An 18850-nucleotide genomic window follows, 5' to 3' on the forward strand; every position below is an offset into this window, starting at 1 on the left:
AGCCTAAATTTTGACTGTCTGGACTTTGCCATGTGATTTGCAATACCAGGCTTAATCACATTGGTTATGACATGAAAAACACCAGCAATGAAGACTGGTAATGCTAATCACATGGCAAACCCAGACAGTCAATCTAGTCAAAATTGCAGAGTCCACTTAAACAGTACCTCACATTGGAAAAAAAAAACACTTTGGTCACTTTCTGAAAACTCAACCACATACCAAATCAGGAGAGTGAGCCAGACCTGGACGACCGCAAGTATGTAAGTAATGTAAGTCTATAGGGTTGCCCATTTCAGAAGGACACATAGTGGGGATCCGTGTATTTTGGTGTTGGAGGTGTTTCTGTCGTTCGTTCCTTTGGATATCGGGAGTGGCTGCGGTCCGTGATCTATATGTTTAAGAGTGTTGTGCCTCCACATTTGCACAACCCAGGGCCGCTCTAACCAGAGGGCACATGGTGCATGTGCACCGGGCCCACTGGTTAAAGGGGCCCCCCCGAGCAGGGCGGCCGTTGCTATGTGCGACCAATGCGGTCGCACAGGGCTCCGGCCACCAGCCTGTCAGGGGGGAGCGCCATGGATGGGTAATCTACTTACCCCTCCATGGTGCCCCCTGCAGGGCCCCCCTGTCCGCCGCTGCCCCCGCGATAGCAGCGATACTGACAGAGAGAGAGCCATTGGCTCCCTTCCTGTCAGTCACTCTTGTGGCCGCACTTCCTGCGGTCACAAGAGGCCGCACTCTCCCTCTAGCGCCCGACGTCACTTAACCCTCGTCGTCGCGAGGGTTAAGGGGAGTGCAGCCTCTTGTGACCGCAGGAAGTGCGGCCACAGGAGGGAAGACAAGAGGAACGCGTGGACCTAGGTGATAACTGTTTGTTTTTTTCAATGTTATATGGGAGGGGGAGTGCATATGCACAGGGGGCTATATACTATGGGGGGGGCAGCTATATACTATGAGGGAGCACAGGGGAGCTATACACTATGGGGGGGTGGCTATATACTATGGGGGAGCACAGGGGAGCTATATACTATGGGGGAGCACAGGGGGCTATATACTATGGGAGGGGGCTATATACTATGGGGGAGCACAGGGGAGCTATACACTATGGGGGGGCGGTTATATACTATGGGGAGCACAGGGGAGCTATATACTATGGGGGAGCACAGGGGGCTATATACTATGGGGGGCGGCTATATACTATGGGGGAGCACAGGGGAGCTATACACTATGGGGGGGCGGCTATATACTATGGGGGAGCACAGGGGAGCTATATACTATGGGGGAGCACAGGAGAGCTATATACTATTGGGGGAGAGCACAGGGGGCTATATACTATTGGGGAGAGCACAGGGGGGCTATATACTATTGGGGGGAGAGCACAGGGGGGCTATATACTATTGGGGGGAGAGCACAGGGGGGCTATATACTATTGGGGGGAGAGCACAGGGGGGCTATATACTATTGGGGGGAGAGCACAGGGGGGCTATATACTATTGGGGGGAGAGCACAGGGGGGCTATATACTATTGGGGGGAGAGCACAGGGGGGCTATATACTATTGGGGGAGAGCACAGGGGGGCTATATACTATTGGGGGGAGAGCACAGGGGGGCTATATACTATTGGGGAGAGCACAGGGGGGCTATATACTATTGTGGGGAGAGCACAGGGGGGCTATATACTATTGTGGGGAGAGCACAGGGGGGCTATATACTATTGTGGGGAGAGCACAGGGGGGCTATATACTATTGTGGGAGAGCACAGGGGGGCTATATACTATTAAGGAGAGCACATGGGGGGCTATATACTATTGTGGGAGAGCACAGGGGGCTATATACTATTGTGGGAGAGCACAGGGGGGCTATATACTATTGGGGAGAGCACAGGGGGGCTATATACTATTGGGGAGAGCACAGGGGGGCTATATACTATTGGAGAGCACAGGGGGGCTATATACTATTGTGGGAGAGCACAGGGGGGCTATATACTATTGTGGGAGAGCACAGGGGGGGCTATATACTATTGTGGGAGAGCACAGGGGGGGCTATATACTACTGGGGAGAGTGCACAGGGGGGCTATATACTAATGGCGGAACGCACAGGAGGGCTGTATATAACTGGAGGAGCACATGAGGGTCTATATACTACAGGGACACCTTAAAACTATGGAGGCACAGAGGGGTGTAACTATGTAGGGGTACAGAGGGGTGTAACTACTGTATAGGGGTACAAGGGACCTAACTACTGTATGTGTTGGAGCCTAAAATATTTGTCTGGCAGATTCTGGAGAGAAGATTCACAGCCAGGAGAAGACTTCAAGGTGGCCCAGGCTGGATGGAGAGAAAAAGAAAAGGTGACAGACTGACTCTGGGTTGTAGTGTTAGGGGTCATGATGTGGCGGTATTATGTAATGGTATCATTGGTGATGTCTTTCTGTTTTGTTTAGTGCAGTTTTTATGTAATATGTAAGCACTGTATGGTGGAAATAGTGTTATAAAGGTAACTACTGTATGTATTGGGGCTCTTGATACAGTGTGGGGGCAAATTCAGTACATTATACAATGTGCCGAAAGGGAAAGGGTCACTCTTGAGGGCTGTGCACCGGGCCCACCAATGTATTAAAACGGCCCTGGCACAACCACACCAGGTGAGGGTTGCCGTGCACCCCATACCCCTTCACATCTTGTCCTTCTGATCCTCGCTATGGAGCGCTGTCGCCCTTTGTTTTGTACATAGTGGGGAAAGGAACACATGATAGCTGTTGCAAAAACCGCCTTCCGGTTGCAACGTATGAGATGCCTGCCCCCTAAATCAGGCACCTACTTCATCCAAGCAGAGTGCATAGTACTCATCTCAGCAGTAACATGTCTAGCAGTGATCCTCTTAGGCCGGGTTCATATGCAGTGCACACCCCACTATTGTTAATGGGAATAAGTGCAGTAGTTTACATTTGTTAAGCATGCATTTGAAATATAATGCAATAAGTGATATGTCACTTATTCTGAGCATCACTGAATGGCTCTAATCTGACTCTTGTATATATTATTTTATCATATTCATGGAATGATATACCTGACAGAAACCTGAGGGTACCCTGCCAATGATGTATATTTATCAAAAAGAGATGAGCTTATTTCTCTCCCTCTACACAACTCCAAAGGCGCAGCCATTAACATAGTACGTGAGGTGTTCATCACACACTTGAGCAGACATCATGTGATGTATGCGCGCACACACCTTCAAGCATAGAGCCGAACAGGGAAAAAGCCTACTCAAGTACACGACAATTACCTTAGGGGTAAAGAACAAACCTGGATGGATCAAGTGTGTAATGTACACCATGTAATCAGCAATGAGATCTTGACAGCGGTGAAGGAGTCACGTGACAACGAACAATAAGGTGAGATTATCCAAGCAGGGTTACTACAGATAGCCGTATTATTTAATATATATATATATATAAATATATATATATATATATAAATATATATATATATATATATATATATATTTATTTATTTATTTATTTTTTTTTGCAAAACATTGCAAACATTAAAAACAATGAGACTTTTTAAACCCAGTTTTCTGGCACAAGAATTAAAGGGGTTATCCAGCGCTACAAAAACATGGCCATTTTTCCCCTACTGTTGTCTCCAGATTGGGTGGGGTTTTGAAACTCAGTTCCATTGAAGTAAATGGAGCTTAATTGCAATCTGCACCTGAACTGGAGACAACAGTAGGGGGAAAAGTGGCCATGTTTTTGTAGCGCTGGATAACCTCTTTAATAGATATTCTCCTGTATGTACACTACCCTAAAATAAATATTTTGTCCCCTTCTCCAGATCAGTGCCTCCTCCACACAGTAATGTCTCTGAGCTCTGCAGGCAATTCTTTCCTTTTCATGGCTTGGTTGTTGCTCTGATATATATTGTCAACTGTGAGACCTTATATAGAAAGGGGCTTGTCTCTCCAAATCCTGTCCAATCTGCTGAATTTACCACAGGCGACTCCAATAATGGGGCAGAAACATCTCAGAAATGAGAGTCATAGTTAGGGCTTATTCCCACGTTCCATATTCTACAGACGGGTAAGCCCTGTAAGATTCAAACACTTTCGCCTCTCCCAGCAGATATTGATACATCACGCCAGGCTGGAAAATACTCCATTATAGGACTTCCCCAACTGTAGCGTCCTTAGAATACAGAACGTGAGAATAAAGGGTTTAAATACTTTTTAGTCCATTAAAAATTGTAGTTATCGCTTTTTTTTTTTTTTTTTTTTTTAAGCACAGACTTTAACCTAACAAAAATGAAAAAGTTAAATATATATGCATCTAGAAAAAAAAACATTGATTTTAAAGCTAGATTTTTCCTGTGTTTTTTGATATCTATATTAGATATATCTATATTAGATATATTAGATATAAAAAAAAAGAAAAAAATAGGAAGCTGAAGCAATGAAGAGAGTTCTGTGGTTGGGTGGACTTCCGTTATTTTTCAAGGGACAGATTTAATGTGGTTTTTAGTTCTGCCTTATGGAAGAAGATACCAGGAGGGCTCAATTGTCTATCAGATCATCAAGACCTAATAGGGCAGAAGAACAGGTGTCATCCACAGCAGCCACCTTTCTTCCAGCATTCAGGACTGGCTGACTGAATTGAAGTGAATCAAATTAAGGAGTCACAGTATAGTATTGCAGCTGTAAAATAGGGATCTGTGTAAAGCAAAGTGGATTTTTAGTCAATAGAACCTAAATTGAAAATAATTTTGGCAAAAAATAACAAAACTGCGTGGGAACACTTTCCCTCGAATCAGAGGCAAATGTGTCACAATACCTCAAACTAAATCCAAAGCTAAAAAGCACAAAAAGATCTACAAAAAAATTACACTATTAATTTTTCACTGTGTCCTAATCAATAACCAGTAGTGTTGAGCTGATCTGTCAAAATGTTAAGAGTTTGGCAACTGGAACGCTGGCATTTGATTACCAGTGGCTGCAGAAATTGGATGCCACCCAAGGGTTCTATTCCACGGGCCGAGGAGGGCCCGATCAACGATGTAAATGAGCGGTGATCTGCTAGATCGCCGCTCGTTTACTGGGCCTATTCCACAGCCCGATGATCGTTGAGCGAGGGCTGCAAGGACACCGTTACCGATGTCCTTGCAGCATCATACATTACCTGTCAGGTCTTCTTCTCCGCGCTGTCTTCCTGCCCGGGTCCCCCGCGCTCTATCTTCAGAATGGCCGGTCAGCTGACAGGCCAAACTGAAAGAGCGCGCAGGACTCGGGGATGAAGACAGCGCGGAAAAGACCTGACAGGTAATGTATGATGCTGCAGCCTGTCAAATCGTCGGTCGCCCGCCGCGCACAGCTATTCAACCGTAGCGATGCGCGGTGAGGAAACGATGATTTTAGGTCTGGCCCTAAATGAACGATCAGCCGATGACACGATCGGCTGATCGTTCTCTCTATTTCACCAAACGATAATCGTCCCAAATGGGGCCGATCCGGCCGATTATCGTTACTGTGAAATAGGGTCCTAAGGCTGCCAGGAAAACATGGACATGACCATAGGTTGTATCCATGTTTTCCTGGCAGCCCTAGGGGACAATCCAATTTCTGCAGCCATCGGTAGTCGAATCCTGATCGTTCAGATCAGTTGGCAAATTCATAGTGTTACTATGTGTTACTTTCGTAATACGGCCAAGAAATTATGGGGAAAAAAATGCTTTTTTTCAGATTGCTTCACTTGTAGACACCACACAACCAAAACTGCATTGCAGAAGGGTGGCAACTAATGCTGAAACAGTCTTCTTCCCACTTGGCCACATGGGAAAAAGAGGATGCTATTCGACATGTGTAAAAGCAATCTTAAAAAGCATTACTGGCTTACGCATAAACAACTTACTGAATTATTCGTTCTCTTTCATCTATTGTGAATGCTCTTTGGACTATGGCGAAACATTTTCTACAATGAACTATGGACTACTTTCCAGATCATCATTACATTCTAATGATCAGGGATGGACTCTGAATAGAACTGTAATTCAAACCCTGCACTCTTGTCTGCAGAAATAATCCATAAAATCAATAGGGAACAGCATATCTTGCAGGATAATATACAGACACTACAGGCAATGAGACTTACTTGTCAGCAATATCTTACTATTAGAGGAGATATTCTCCGCACAGCATTAAGACAAACCCTAGGGTACAAACAGATTAACATTCACACACATGAATCTCTAGTAGAAGCTTTGAAGTTTCTGTCAAAGGTTAAACGAGCTGAAAAATCTAAAATTAAATACTTTATCTGTATCCTATTAAACATAAAGAAAGCTCGGAACCCACCAGCGGATAAAAAGCACCGGGTCCTCTGGCTTTCATACCTACTGTAAAACCTCAGACGCTGCATTATCATTAGCTTTCCTCCACAATCACCAATTATAACACAGAGTGGTCGGACATCAACGTCTGATTATATGGAGCATGATGGACGCTAAGTATGGAGGAAGGCAAAAAAAAAAGCATAAAAGCAAGTACTCAACTGATCACCAATATTTCTACCTCTACTTACTGGGGACTGCCCTTTTACACCAAAAATCTATTCCATTAAAAAATATAAATTTTGTTATAAAATGTGACATTACAGAAGATTGAAATGTCATGTGTATGGGGGTTTGCTGCAACAGACTGGCATGTATTTCTCTGGCATTGTCATATCCCTGTTCACAATCCGTTGGCCATGGCTCATTTCCTCTTATGGTCCTTTTACACGGAACGATTTATTGTTCGAATTTGCACAGTAACAATCGAATTCAAACGGTAATCGTACGCGTAAACGCAGCGAATGATCAAGCGGCGAGCGAGAAATCGTTCATTTTGATCTTTCAACATGTTCTCAAATCATTGTTGATAGTTCGCAAAAAACATTCTTTTAACGATTTCACCTGTGTGAGATAGGCTTAAGCGATCGCAAAACGATTTTTCCCTACGGTGTATCGTTCCATCTAAACGCTGATCGTTATAAAAAAAACATAGTTCATTCAAAATCGTTAATCATGCGATCGGGCGAATTATCGCTCCGTGTAAAATTACCATTAGAACAAGTCAACCGTGCTTTCCCAGGATATTGGCCGTTGGAGAAAAGAAGGGCCAACCCTACACATTTTCCTATCTCCTATAGTCATCTGGGCGGCTCCCCGCCCACATCTCTCTGCCTGTCAGCGCGTTTGGCAGGGATGAGAGACCAGCAGAGGGGCCCGCTACAGGCTTCTCTGTCTGTCACTCATCCCCACCGAGCGCACTGACAGGCATAGACAGGTGACTACACATGGGCAGGGAGCAGTTCTGACAACTACCTGCCCGCCTCTGCCTGCCATTTGCCCGGGGATTAAAACGTTGTTTTCTTTGGTATAAAGCTTCTCCTGCAGCCACGGCCGGTACGTGCTTTATACAGAGCTCCAGGGAACCATATCAGCCCCATTGGGCTGATTGGATTCCTTTAAGTGAAATGCTATCAGTTACACTGGAATATATGTGGCCAAAAGCAATAGATTTTGAAGCAGCACTAAAGTTGAAATAAGCTGACGAATGGACGTCTTCCCACTCCTCAACTGAGTGCTGACACTTTGGGTATGTTTCCACTATGGAACACGGGACAATATTTCAAGAGGAGGCTACGCAGCAGACTCTGCTTTAAGTTCCTAGTCTATGGGACAGGCAGAACTTCAAGCGAAGTCCACTGCTCGACCTTAAAATTTCAGCGCATGTTCCATAGTGGGAACATACCCTTTTACAGGAGCTTTTCTAACAACACTCCTTGCTGATAAACGGCCTGTGTAAAAGGGCCCCTTTCACCCCTAAGGAGGGTCTCATTCCTATTATTGATAATAAGGAAGTAACAGGAGGCTAAAAACATACAATCAATGACATCAGAATAAAAAAAAATAAAATAAAATAGAATGCAAAAAGTACAAAAACAATATTTAGTTTTGGATAAATCTGCTACCGGGTTTACTTACGGCTGTAAGCTTGAATAGACAATTGACTGATGTGAAAAATATTGGCGCTAGATAAATATTAAACAATATATATTAAAGAAATTGCTTTTGGAGAACAGTTTTCATATTGCAGGTCTCCCGGAGACAAGGTGATTGAGTGTTCAGGAGTCGTAGTGATCAGCAGAGGAAGCTGCATTATAAATGACTGCCGGTACGAGAACAAAACCAAAAGCAATGCATGGATTTAGGCTATTTCTGATAGCACACGCTTCAGCTCAGTCCGCAGGTCTCACTAATAGTCCATGGACTGTGGATCTTGTTCAGTGAGAACAGGCAGAATCATTTCTAGCCCAGCTGGATACATCAGATTGTGGCAAGGCGGATTATTCTATTTACTCTCACTGTGGACCAGATGCCTGAAGACAGGACCGAGAACCTGCGACTGAAACACAAATGCTGCAAAACGGAAACAACAATCAACAGATACAAACGTCAATAAAAGTAACACAAGCTAATTTGACCTAAATAGGTTTCATCTAAATTGTAACTATGGTAGCACTAAAATGTGATTTAGCGCATGTTGTTGAATGTATTGACTAAGATAAGGGAGACAGTCTCACTAGGTCATATATAGTTCAGATATTAAATATTCACCAAACCTATACTGCTATAGAAAAAGAGCTATGATCAGTCACATACATGACTGCAAGTAAATGGTTCTTGACGTTCTCTGGAGATATACGAGAATAAGTAATTGTGGGGGGGGGGGGGGGGGGAGACATTTCTGGTGTGTGCTAGTCATATACTGAAGAACACTGCTAAAAAGAGGGCTTAGAAAATACACAGAATATTGGGAGAAATTTAGGGTTAAAAAATGTAATCCGACCAATAGAATTCATGGCATATGGCCGTTACTTTTTCAGCTACTGTTGGCCACTTAGCTTGACATAGCAGGGGTCGGAGGATTCCTTCTGTTCATAAATGAAAATAACACTTTCAAGAATTAAATAAAATCTGTAACTCAGGGGCAAAGCAAGGTGAGTTTTGTAATACATTGTTATAAAGTTTATTACCTCTATACACAATTTTAATACGTAAGTTGTGAAATTGGGGGACGACACCTCCTCCTCACCATACCAATCGCTCTTGCACGCCAATCAGGACGTGCATCTGCAGAAATATGTGGGGTTTTTTTCACCAAAGTCACCGGGAGCAGTTTTGATATTTCCCCCCCCTATATCATTGAGGCCATTATCAGCGCTATTTCCCATTAGTGCCCTGCACCAAATCCAATGCATAGGCAGGAAGTTATATAAAATCAAACATATTAAAAACTGTCCTTGTTCACAGCTCTGTGGAAGGTTGTGCAGAAGAAATTAAGCATTCTGCACCTCAGAGCTAGGAGAAAGAGATGCAACGTTCCTGTATCTCAAGAAGAGATGAGCGAATTTGCTGAAGTTTGGGTTTGTATGAACCTGAACTATCGGCTTCTGATTCCTGCTGTCTGCAGCCTCCGTGAACAGGGTGGATACAGCCTAAGGACCGCCTGGAAAACTGGGATACAGCCTATGCCAATGTCTGTATCCCAGTTTTCCAGGCGGTCTGTATCCACCCGGTTCACGGAGGCTGCAAACAGTGGGAATCAGAAGCCGATAGTTCAGGTTCATACGAACCCGAACTTTGGCAAATTCGCTCATCTCTAATCTCTAAGGTCAATCATCCCTTTTCTATACACAAGAGGATATGTATTAGAAATATGGAGAATAAAGCATACAATACGTGAATAGAGTCTGCATGTTCTCATGTTTGAGTGGGTTTCCCTTTTATACTCCCAAAAACATACTAATAAAAATGGTAAATCTAGTGTGTGTTTGTGGGTGGGTGGGTGTGTGTTTGTGTGTGTAAATGTACTGGAGAAAGAGCAAGCAGGCATGTGAATAAGAACCTTAAAGCGACTCTGTACCCACAATCTGTCCCCCCCAAACCACTTGTACCTTCGGATAGCCGCTTTTAATCCAAGATCTGTCCTGGTGTCTGTTTGGCAGGGGATGCAGTTATTGTCATAAAAATAACTTTTAATCCAGCAGCGCTGTGTCTAACGGCCGGGGCTTACATTTGTATATGCATTAGGCTGGCACAACCTCTCTGTCCTTCCTTTCCACCCTCCTCAACATTTACTGCTGTTTGAGCTTTGCACAGGTGTAATAACGATCTAGCCCATGTTCATTATACAAACAGGTGGGGAATAGGGAGCAATCTGCCTGAAGCATTCCTAATGCTGAGGAGGGTGGGGAGGAAGGACGGAGAGGTGGTGCCAGCCTAATGCATATACAAATTTAAGCCCCGGCCGTTAGACACAGCGCTGCTGGATTAAAAGTTATTTTTATGACAATAACTGCATCACCTGCCTAACGGACCCCAGGACAGATCTTTGATTAAAAGCAGCTATCCGAAAGTACAAGTGGTTTGGAGGGGTCAGATTGTGGGTACAGAGTCGCTTTAAAGTGACACTGTCATCCCCTTTTTGCATTATGACTTCTCTACACAGGTGTAAAGGGTAAATTTAGTAGTTTTCATACCTTATTCTATATCATACGTCATGGTGCTTGTTCCAGTAAAAAGTGATCTTTTATCATCTGTGGATTGTGCTACATGGACGGGTCTTCGCGGGCCATGTGACACTGTTTCTCTATGGGATGGCTTGCGTGCCTCAGCTATCCGCGGCTATCTACTCAAAGAACTGACATGTCAATCCTTTGAACAGAGTGCAACGGAAGCGGCGACTTTACTCTATCTGAACTGGCCCTAAGTTCATGCTAAGCAAGAACAACAGAATTTTTTGAGCGGAGAGCGGTGGAAGTAGAGACGCGCTCACGCCCTCCTGTTCAAACACTGCAGGACACTGAGCACGGCGGGATCCTGCGGCGGAATTCCGCCGTTTTTGCTCAGTGTGAACTGGCCCTAATAGCAACCATTTTTTTGTAAGGTGCTGTGAAGTATGTGCTATATAAACAACATTACATAACAAGGAGACTGAGTGTGCAGCAATAGAACTAAACATTTAATCACCTGCAACATTGTGCGCACACTATCCATTACTGAACAGCTGTACTTATAGGTTGTTAGAATGAATGAAGTCAGCCACAACCTATTGAAGGCGTGAAATTTGCCCAGCTCATATCAGAGTTCTCAGGCAAGATGATTGTTTTTAAATCGCAGATGGTGATATTATCCCAATCCACCATATAAATCCTGAGGCAAGACTACAGAATGAAATGAAGTAAGAGCTTATGCGGAGTGCAGCCGGCGCTCGCTCCCCTTACATTTGCACATACTAATTATGCCAGCAGTTGTTTTGACTGATAAGATTAGAGGCGGCCTCTCACTTTAGAGTAGTAGTAAAAATAGACAAGATAATGCGCTTTGTGATTAGCAACCCAAGGCAAAAAGACAGAAGACCAATGATTTATACAGCCATAAATCCTGACAAGCAGGCTGGTCCTCGCACCACTTACCACAGCACTGGTGAAGAAAACCTATGTTGTGTTTAATATCGGTTATCTCTTTACCACAGTACAAACCGGATCAAGCAGACACTGTGCAAGAGGAAAGGTCCACCTTTAAGGGGTACTGTCTTAAAGTGGTTCCTATCTGAAAAAGCTAATCCCTATCACCAGGATATGGGATAACAAACTGAATGATGAGGGATCGGCTGCTGGGACCATCACTGATCTCAAGAATGAAGGGAAACTGCACCTTGCATGTGCGTGGTCAGCGCTCTATTGATTTTCTATGGGGCTTCTGAATATAGCCAAGCAGTGAACTCTGCTATGTCTGGAAGAATATATGTTCTACATAAGCTGTAGATGCTAAACGATAGAATCTCAATTGAGACTACTTACAAACAGGGTTGTGGACTCCAAAAGTCTGACTCAAATGACCCCAGCTCCTGACTGGCTCCTGTATAACACTGATCGGTAACACATTTACTGTATGTTGTAAAATGGTAAGATCAGGCTACAAACTAAGCCAGGGATATGGAACCGGCAGCCCTCCAGCCATTACAGAACTACAACTACATATGCCTGTGGCAAAGCCAAGATTCAAGGGGTTATCCAGCGCTACAAAAACATGGCCACTTTCCCCCTACTGTTGTCTCCAGTTTAGGTGGGATTTTGAAACTCAGATCCATTGAAGTAAATGGAGCTTAATTGCAAACCGCACCTGAACTGGAGACAACAGTAGGTGTAAAATTGGCGATGTTTTTGTAGCGCTGGATAAACCCTTTAAGGCAAAGTTGTCTACATTACAAAGAAGCAAAGTGTCCATTATAACAAATTGATGGGGGAGGGGCCAAAGTGGATGAGTGAGAAGAAAGAGGAGAAAACCAGCCCATGCAGTTTGGAAACTTTCTAGGCACAGAAAACACTAAATTCACTGGGTCAGACTGCTCAATGTCTGGGACTTTGGCGAGGTAAGACTGCAGGATGTTGTGCTCATTGATGTAGCCAATAGTGGCAGGGTAGGCAGTTGCTATGGGGCTCGTGCAGGAGGGGGGCCCGGGGATGCACAGGGAAGATAAAAGTCTCCTGTGTCCTTCTGCTTAACCCCTTATGTACTGCAGTGTGTAAGTGACCCAGTGTTCACTTACATGGTGCAACATAAAGGGTTAATATGCAAAGGACAGAGATCTCTGCTTCACTCCTATGATAACCCCTGACCTCTGCTCTCCGCTGCTGCAATTAAGTAGGAAAATGTGCCAGAGGTCAGGGGTTATCAGTGCAGGAGCAGTGAAACAGAGATCTCTTTGTCTTCCTTTTAAACTCTTTTTTTGTGTTGCAGCATGTAAGTGAACATCGGGTCACTTACACACTGCAGTACATAAGGGGTTAAGCAGAAGCCAGTCTGCTCCTGCACCTATGTATTTAACCATAAGGGCTAAATAAATACAGTGGAATTACAGAGCAAGCAGCCATTGGCTCTCTGCTCTGCCAGTAACTTTTGAAGCTGCTTCTACCTCTGCCCAAAAGAGATTTAAGTTTTTGGCCACATCACCGAGTCTGTGTGTATATGTGTGTGTTGTGCGTAAGGGGGGGGGGCATAAAGTTTTTTGCTATGGGGTCCCATAAATCCTAGCTTTGCCCCTGATTTTGCTGTGCTGCAAACTGCACAGGCTGGTTCTCTCCTCTCCTTGGTTACTCAATACCCTCGGCCCCTCCCCCCTTCATAGGTTATAATAAATATAGCAAACCCATCTTTACTTTGCTTTGCTGCAACAGATGAGAAGTGGGGGAAGGAGGGGGGGCTGGAAAACAGCCTTGTGAGCACAGAAGGAACTTGTTTTGCCTAATAAAGCCTATTACAGAGTTTCTTATAATCGCTTGTACTATTGTACAAGTGATCTAGTTCTAGTGATTGACTGGGGTCTCCGCACCCGACCCCCCATGGATACAAACTTCTGAAATGTGGCTATGACATGTCAGAAGTTTGTTTAAAAAATAGATACGCTTCAAATGAGCATGCAGTTAGAAAATTACCTAATTGTTTAAATCAAGGGTTTATGTTAAAAAATGTTTAATACTGGATAATAAAAATTATTGGAAAATCACCCCCCGACCTCTTTGTTCTGGAAGAGATAAGCTACTGCCAAAGATCTCTGGCTTCTGATTAACCCTCCCCATAAAGAACACAAGATTTCTTGGCCGTGTCAAACGTTCCTGTGAATGGGGAGGACGGGAGAGATAACCAACGGCTGAATGTTTGGCCGTCAGTTATCAAAGGTGTATAACTTTAAAAGTAATACTGTCACCAGTGATTGCACAGGTGACGTTAACAGCAACAGTGGATGACAGTGTCACCGAGGCTTGGCTTTCTTGCTGCTGAGTCCCCTCTTACCGCCTTAATTTGACACTGCAATCCATGCCCCCCGCCCCCTTCATGTCACTCGGAGGGGGAGTAGTCCAATGCAAAAAAAAATAAGTGCCGGACCGAGATGGGGAGGGGAGACTCAGCCCAGTCATCCCTGTGGCACCAAGGATTCGGAAAAACAACGCCCCAGACCTCCTTGAGTAGGTAACTGCTATGTCAGCAGTCACTACTGCTGTGAGTGTCACTCGTGCAGTCACGGGTGACAGTATCACTTTAAGCTGAGACTTCCTGTTCCATACATATAATTTACTAACAATGTCCTCCTTATCATCACAGGCAGCATTACAGTAAAAGGTGACAGCAGTATACAGATTAGAGGATCACACTATCCACAATAGCTGAAGCTCTGAGCTCAGCCTCCCCCTTCAAGAATGACCTCTGCACAGGTCACAGAGCATGCCTATAAAATGCCCCCATTCTAGTCAAAAGGGTCTATAGTTACCATGTCCATAAGGCTTAGTTTATTGCATTTCTTAAAATAGCTTAGTTAAGATGACAGCCCCCATAACAATGGTACAAAAAAATTATAAAACAAAATTTCAAATCTGAAATTAAAAACAGATTACAGAAAGGAACATATTTTAGTATTTGATTCATTCGCTTCACTGCAAACTATACAAAGTATACGGTCCATGAATCAGTAAGCTGACAACATACCAAGTCTCTTCAAGGAACTCAATTACAACACTATAAAGGTTTCATATGAACCATTCAGATAGAAGATCATCATAAACAAAGTTTATTAAAGGAATAGCTGTAAACTCAGCTTCACCACTTGAAAATACATGGAAGGACCTAAGATAAACCTGGCCAGCCACACAATGCACCAATAAATGTCATATTACCCGGAGAGATATGAAATACACAGCAACGTTCTTCTGAGATAATTACATTACTATTTATTTCTATTTAATTGACTTTTTCATATTCCAGAATACAAACCCTGTTATTTGTGTCATACAGGTGGGGGCTGGAGTGGAGATCATAATGAAATACATATCAGCCAAGTACAAATGGTGCTTAGACTTCCATATTATTAGGTAAAGGAGAAGGCCTGTTTACAGCTCTGCATGATATGGTGCAGAATTCTGCTGTATGTTGCGGTGCCCTGATGATGGGCTATTAGCATTAAAGACCTGGAGACCCCATCATGGGCATCAGTAGTATATTGATTAGATACGCACCCGGTGGAGGTCTGACCGCTGCGCACAACAATGGAGCCACAGCTGGTTTCTGGAAACACTTCTACTCTTCTTGACCTCAATCAATGCAAAGGTATATAATATATAAAGGGGCACCCTATCTTCCCACTAACCCTATACATCCGGCTGCTATAACAGTCCATACAGTATAAGCAGAGCAATGAGAATGCAGCTAAATGATGCATTATGTAAAGGAATAGCGCAATGCTTCTAAGCAGCGTAAAAAAGGCCACATGTGCGGCTTCTGATCCACCATGTCTTCTCTACACATGTTAAGACACATAAATGTCTTCTGCTGACGCTGCTGTGGGAACCTGTAAGCCTGCGGCCTTAGGAACCTGCTGTTGGCTGCTCCTCGTGGCGGCGGCAGCGGCAGCCTGGGGTCACACGGAGTGTTATACACACAGTGACACATGTTCCTTGTCACACACGGTTCCCGGGTCCTCCCCTTCACAAACCGCTCGCAGTCTTTTACAACCCACTGTACTTTGTATCCTGCAGTCCTAGCCGATCATTCTCAGACATTTCTGTAAATCCTCCTCCTGACATACTTGGCATTTCATATGGAAGACAGAAGTGCTGACTACTGTACAATGATATAGCACATCCCCCGAATGCTGCAGAGCCCTGTATATAGTAGTAATGTATACTGCAGTCTCATCCAGTACAATACCCACAGGCTAATACTACAGCCTAAGCGACATCCATAGAAAAGGATGCAGAGCAATGCAGACGAGCCACATTACTGCTGTGCCATCGTATCTGATGCATTGCAATTCAGTCTGTACAGTCACATACAGGACAGTGATGTTATACATTGTGTAGGGCCCCAGTCACTGTGTGACATAGGCAAAAAGCATTCTCCATGATATACAAGAACAAAACAAAGTGTCGTAAATGTACGACAGCAGAACGCCGTCTTGCTGAGGCTATTATGTCAGCTGTCAGGAGTATATGTCAGACACTACATATATATCGAGGCCAACCATTGCTATCCAAACCATAAGGGTACAAACACACACACCGTATATGCAGCGTATTTACTGCTGCCATACGCAGCAGATTAGATCTAAATAACTGAACACAGCATCAAATCTGCACCATCAAATCTGCTGCAGATCTGCTGGGTATCTGCTGCGTATACGGTGTGTGGGTTTGTACCCTCAATGAAAGTTCTCCAGCACATTACTATTACAGTGAATGAGACACAAGCTGAGACTATCTAGTACTATTCTTCAACCCAGCATAGCACCTTATCGGGGGACACGCCGATCACTATAGTGACAGTCCACACCGTGCACCTGACAGCGGCTACCCCCAATCCTACTAATTCTAGATAACCATTCCCTTATAAACACAGGTTATGCAGAGACAATGGCCATCTGCAGGCAGTATATAGAGGAGTACATAGCTATCAGATGTCTGCAGGCAGTATATAGAGGAGTACATAGCTATCAGATGTCTGCAGGCAGTATATAGAGGAGTACATAGCTATCAGATGTCTGCAGGCGGTATATAGGAGTACATAGGTATCAGAAGTACAGGTGACAGCAGACTATGGGAATATAGAGTACACACAGGTTATGCAGAGACAATGCCCATCTGCAGGCAGTGCATAGAGGAGTATATAGAAATCATATGTACAGGTGACAGCAGACTATAGGGATATAGAGTAAATCCAGGTTATGCAGAGACAATGCCCATCTGCAGGCAGTATATAGAGGAGTATATAGGTATCAGATGTCTGCAGGCAGTATATAGAGGAGTACATAGGTATCAGATGTCTGCAGGCAGTATATAGAGGGGTATATAGGTATCAGATGTCTGCAGGCAGTATATAGAGGGGTATATAGGTATCAGATGTCTGCAGGCAGTATATAGAGGGGTATATAGGTATCAGATGTCTGCAGGCAGTATATAGAGGGGTATATAGGTATCAGATGTCTGCAGGCAGTATATAGAGGGGTATATAGGTATCAGATGTCTGCAGGCAGTATATAGAGGGGTATACAGATATCAGATGTCTGCAGGCAGTATATAGAGCGGTATACCGGTATCGGATGTCTGCAGGCAGTATATAGAGGAGTATATAGATATCAGATGTCTGCAGGCAGTATATAGAGCGGTGTACCGGTATCGGATGTCTGCAGGCAGTATATAGAGGAGTATATAGATATCAGATGTCTGCAGGCAGTATATAGAGGAGTATATAGATATCAGATGTCTGCAGGCGGTATATAGAGGAGTATATAGATATCAGATGTCTGCAGGCGGTATATAGAGGAGTATATAGATATCAGATGTCTGCAGGCGGTATATAGAGGAGTATATAGATATCAGATGTCTGCAGGCGGTATATAGAGGAGTATATAGATATCAGATGTCTGCAGGCAGTATATAGAGCGGTGTACCGGTATCGGATGTCTGCAGGCAGTATATAGAGGAGTATATAGGTATCAGATGTCTGCAGGCAGTATATAGAGGGGTATACAGATATCAGATGTCTGCAGGCAGTATATAGAGGGGTATATAGGTATCAGATGTCTGCAGGCAGTATATAGAGGAGTATACAGATATCAGATGTCTGCAGGCAGTATATAGAGGGGTATATAGGTATCAGATGTCTGCAGGCAGTATATAGAGGGGTATATAGGTATCAGATGTCTGCAGGCAGTATATAGAGGAGTATATAGATATCAGATGTCTGCAGGCAGTATATAGAGGGGTATACAGGTAACATACAGAACACACAGTGCAGGAATGTGCTATAGGACACCATGGAGGCAGCACACACAGCCTGGAGCTCCCCTATGGCTGCCCGGTACCCCCGGAGGATGCCCCGCTCACCTGCAGCAGCCGCCTCCTCTCTGCCCGCCGCCTCCTCAGCCTCTTCCCCAGGCCGGCTCCCTTTGCAGTACGGGGAACCGGCCCTGGCGATGTGACAGCCCGCCCCGGGGCCCTCCCCACGTCCGGAGCCGCCGTCACTCCTTCCCGGCACCGAGCCTGTGATCACCGCGAGCTCCGCACACCTCCTCCCGATACTCCCGAACCTGCAGCCCGCACCGAACCGCCGAGCACCGGGACCACCGAGGCCACGCCCACCGCCACATTACATATTCACTAGCTGACACGTGGCCACGCCCCTCTCCTTATTACCTATTAATAACACAGACAATCAGGTCACTGCATATAGGTGTACAATGGGAGAGAGAGGGAGATAGATAGATAGATAGATAGATAGATAGATAGATAGATAGATAGATAGATAGATAGATAGATAGATAGATAGATAGATATGAGAGAGTAGATAGATGTGAGAGTAGATATAGATAGATAGATAGATAGATAGATAGATAGATAGGAGATAGATAGATAGATAGATAGATAGATAGATAGATAGATAGATAGGATGGGTATATAGACATGACAGCATATATACACACATACATTTATCAATATATAAAAATAAAAGAGATCGATATACATAAATACACACCAAGATCCAGACAGTGATGTGACAGCCCCATCATAGTTTTCTATGCCAGTGTATGAATACTACTTATTATAATTCTGGGTAGTCATACAATGATTTACAAGATACAAAGTATTATTTATCACCAAGGCTTAAAAAAAAGGATACAAACCTTCTCCCTTGTACTATATCTGACCATGCATTGTATTACCAGTACAATTTAGCTTTACACTAGGTCAGACCT

At 44.1% G+C, this 18850-nt stretch overlaps 1 protein-coding gene across 2 annotated transcripts in view; it reads right to left on the reverse strand.

Annotated features, from left to right (window-relative positions):
- TANC2 (tetratricopeptide repeat, ankyrin repeat and coiled-coil containing 2) overlaps positions 1 to 18210 on the reverse strand; it is a 355778-nt gene extending 337568 nt beyond the window's left edge. For both annotated transcript variants that reach the window (XM_069953551.1, XM_069953549.1), the window contains exon 1: positions 17982 to 18210. The gene's annotated coding sequence lies outside the window, so the exon portion shown is untranslated. The remainder of the gene's footprint in view (positions 1 to 17981) is intronic.
- Between the last annotated feature and the right edge of the window lie 640 nt (positions 18211 to 18850).

Source organism: Dendropsophus ebraccatus, chromosome 14 (assembly GCF_027789765.1).
Source record: "Dendropsophus ebraccatus isolate aDenEbr1 chromosome 14, aDenEbr1.pat, whole genome shotgun sequence".
Classification (NCBI taxonomy): Eukaryota; Metazoa; Chordata; class Amphibia; order Anura; family Hylidae; genus Dendropsophus; species Dendropsophus ebraccatus.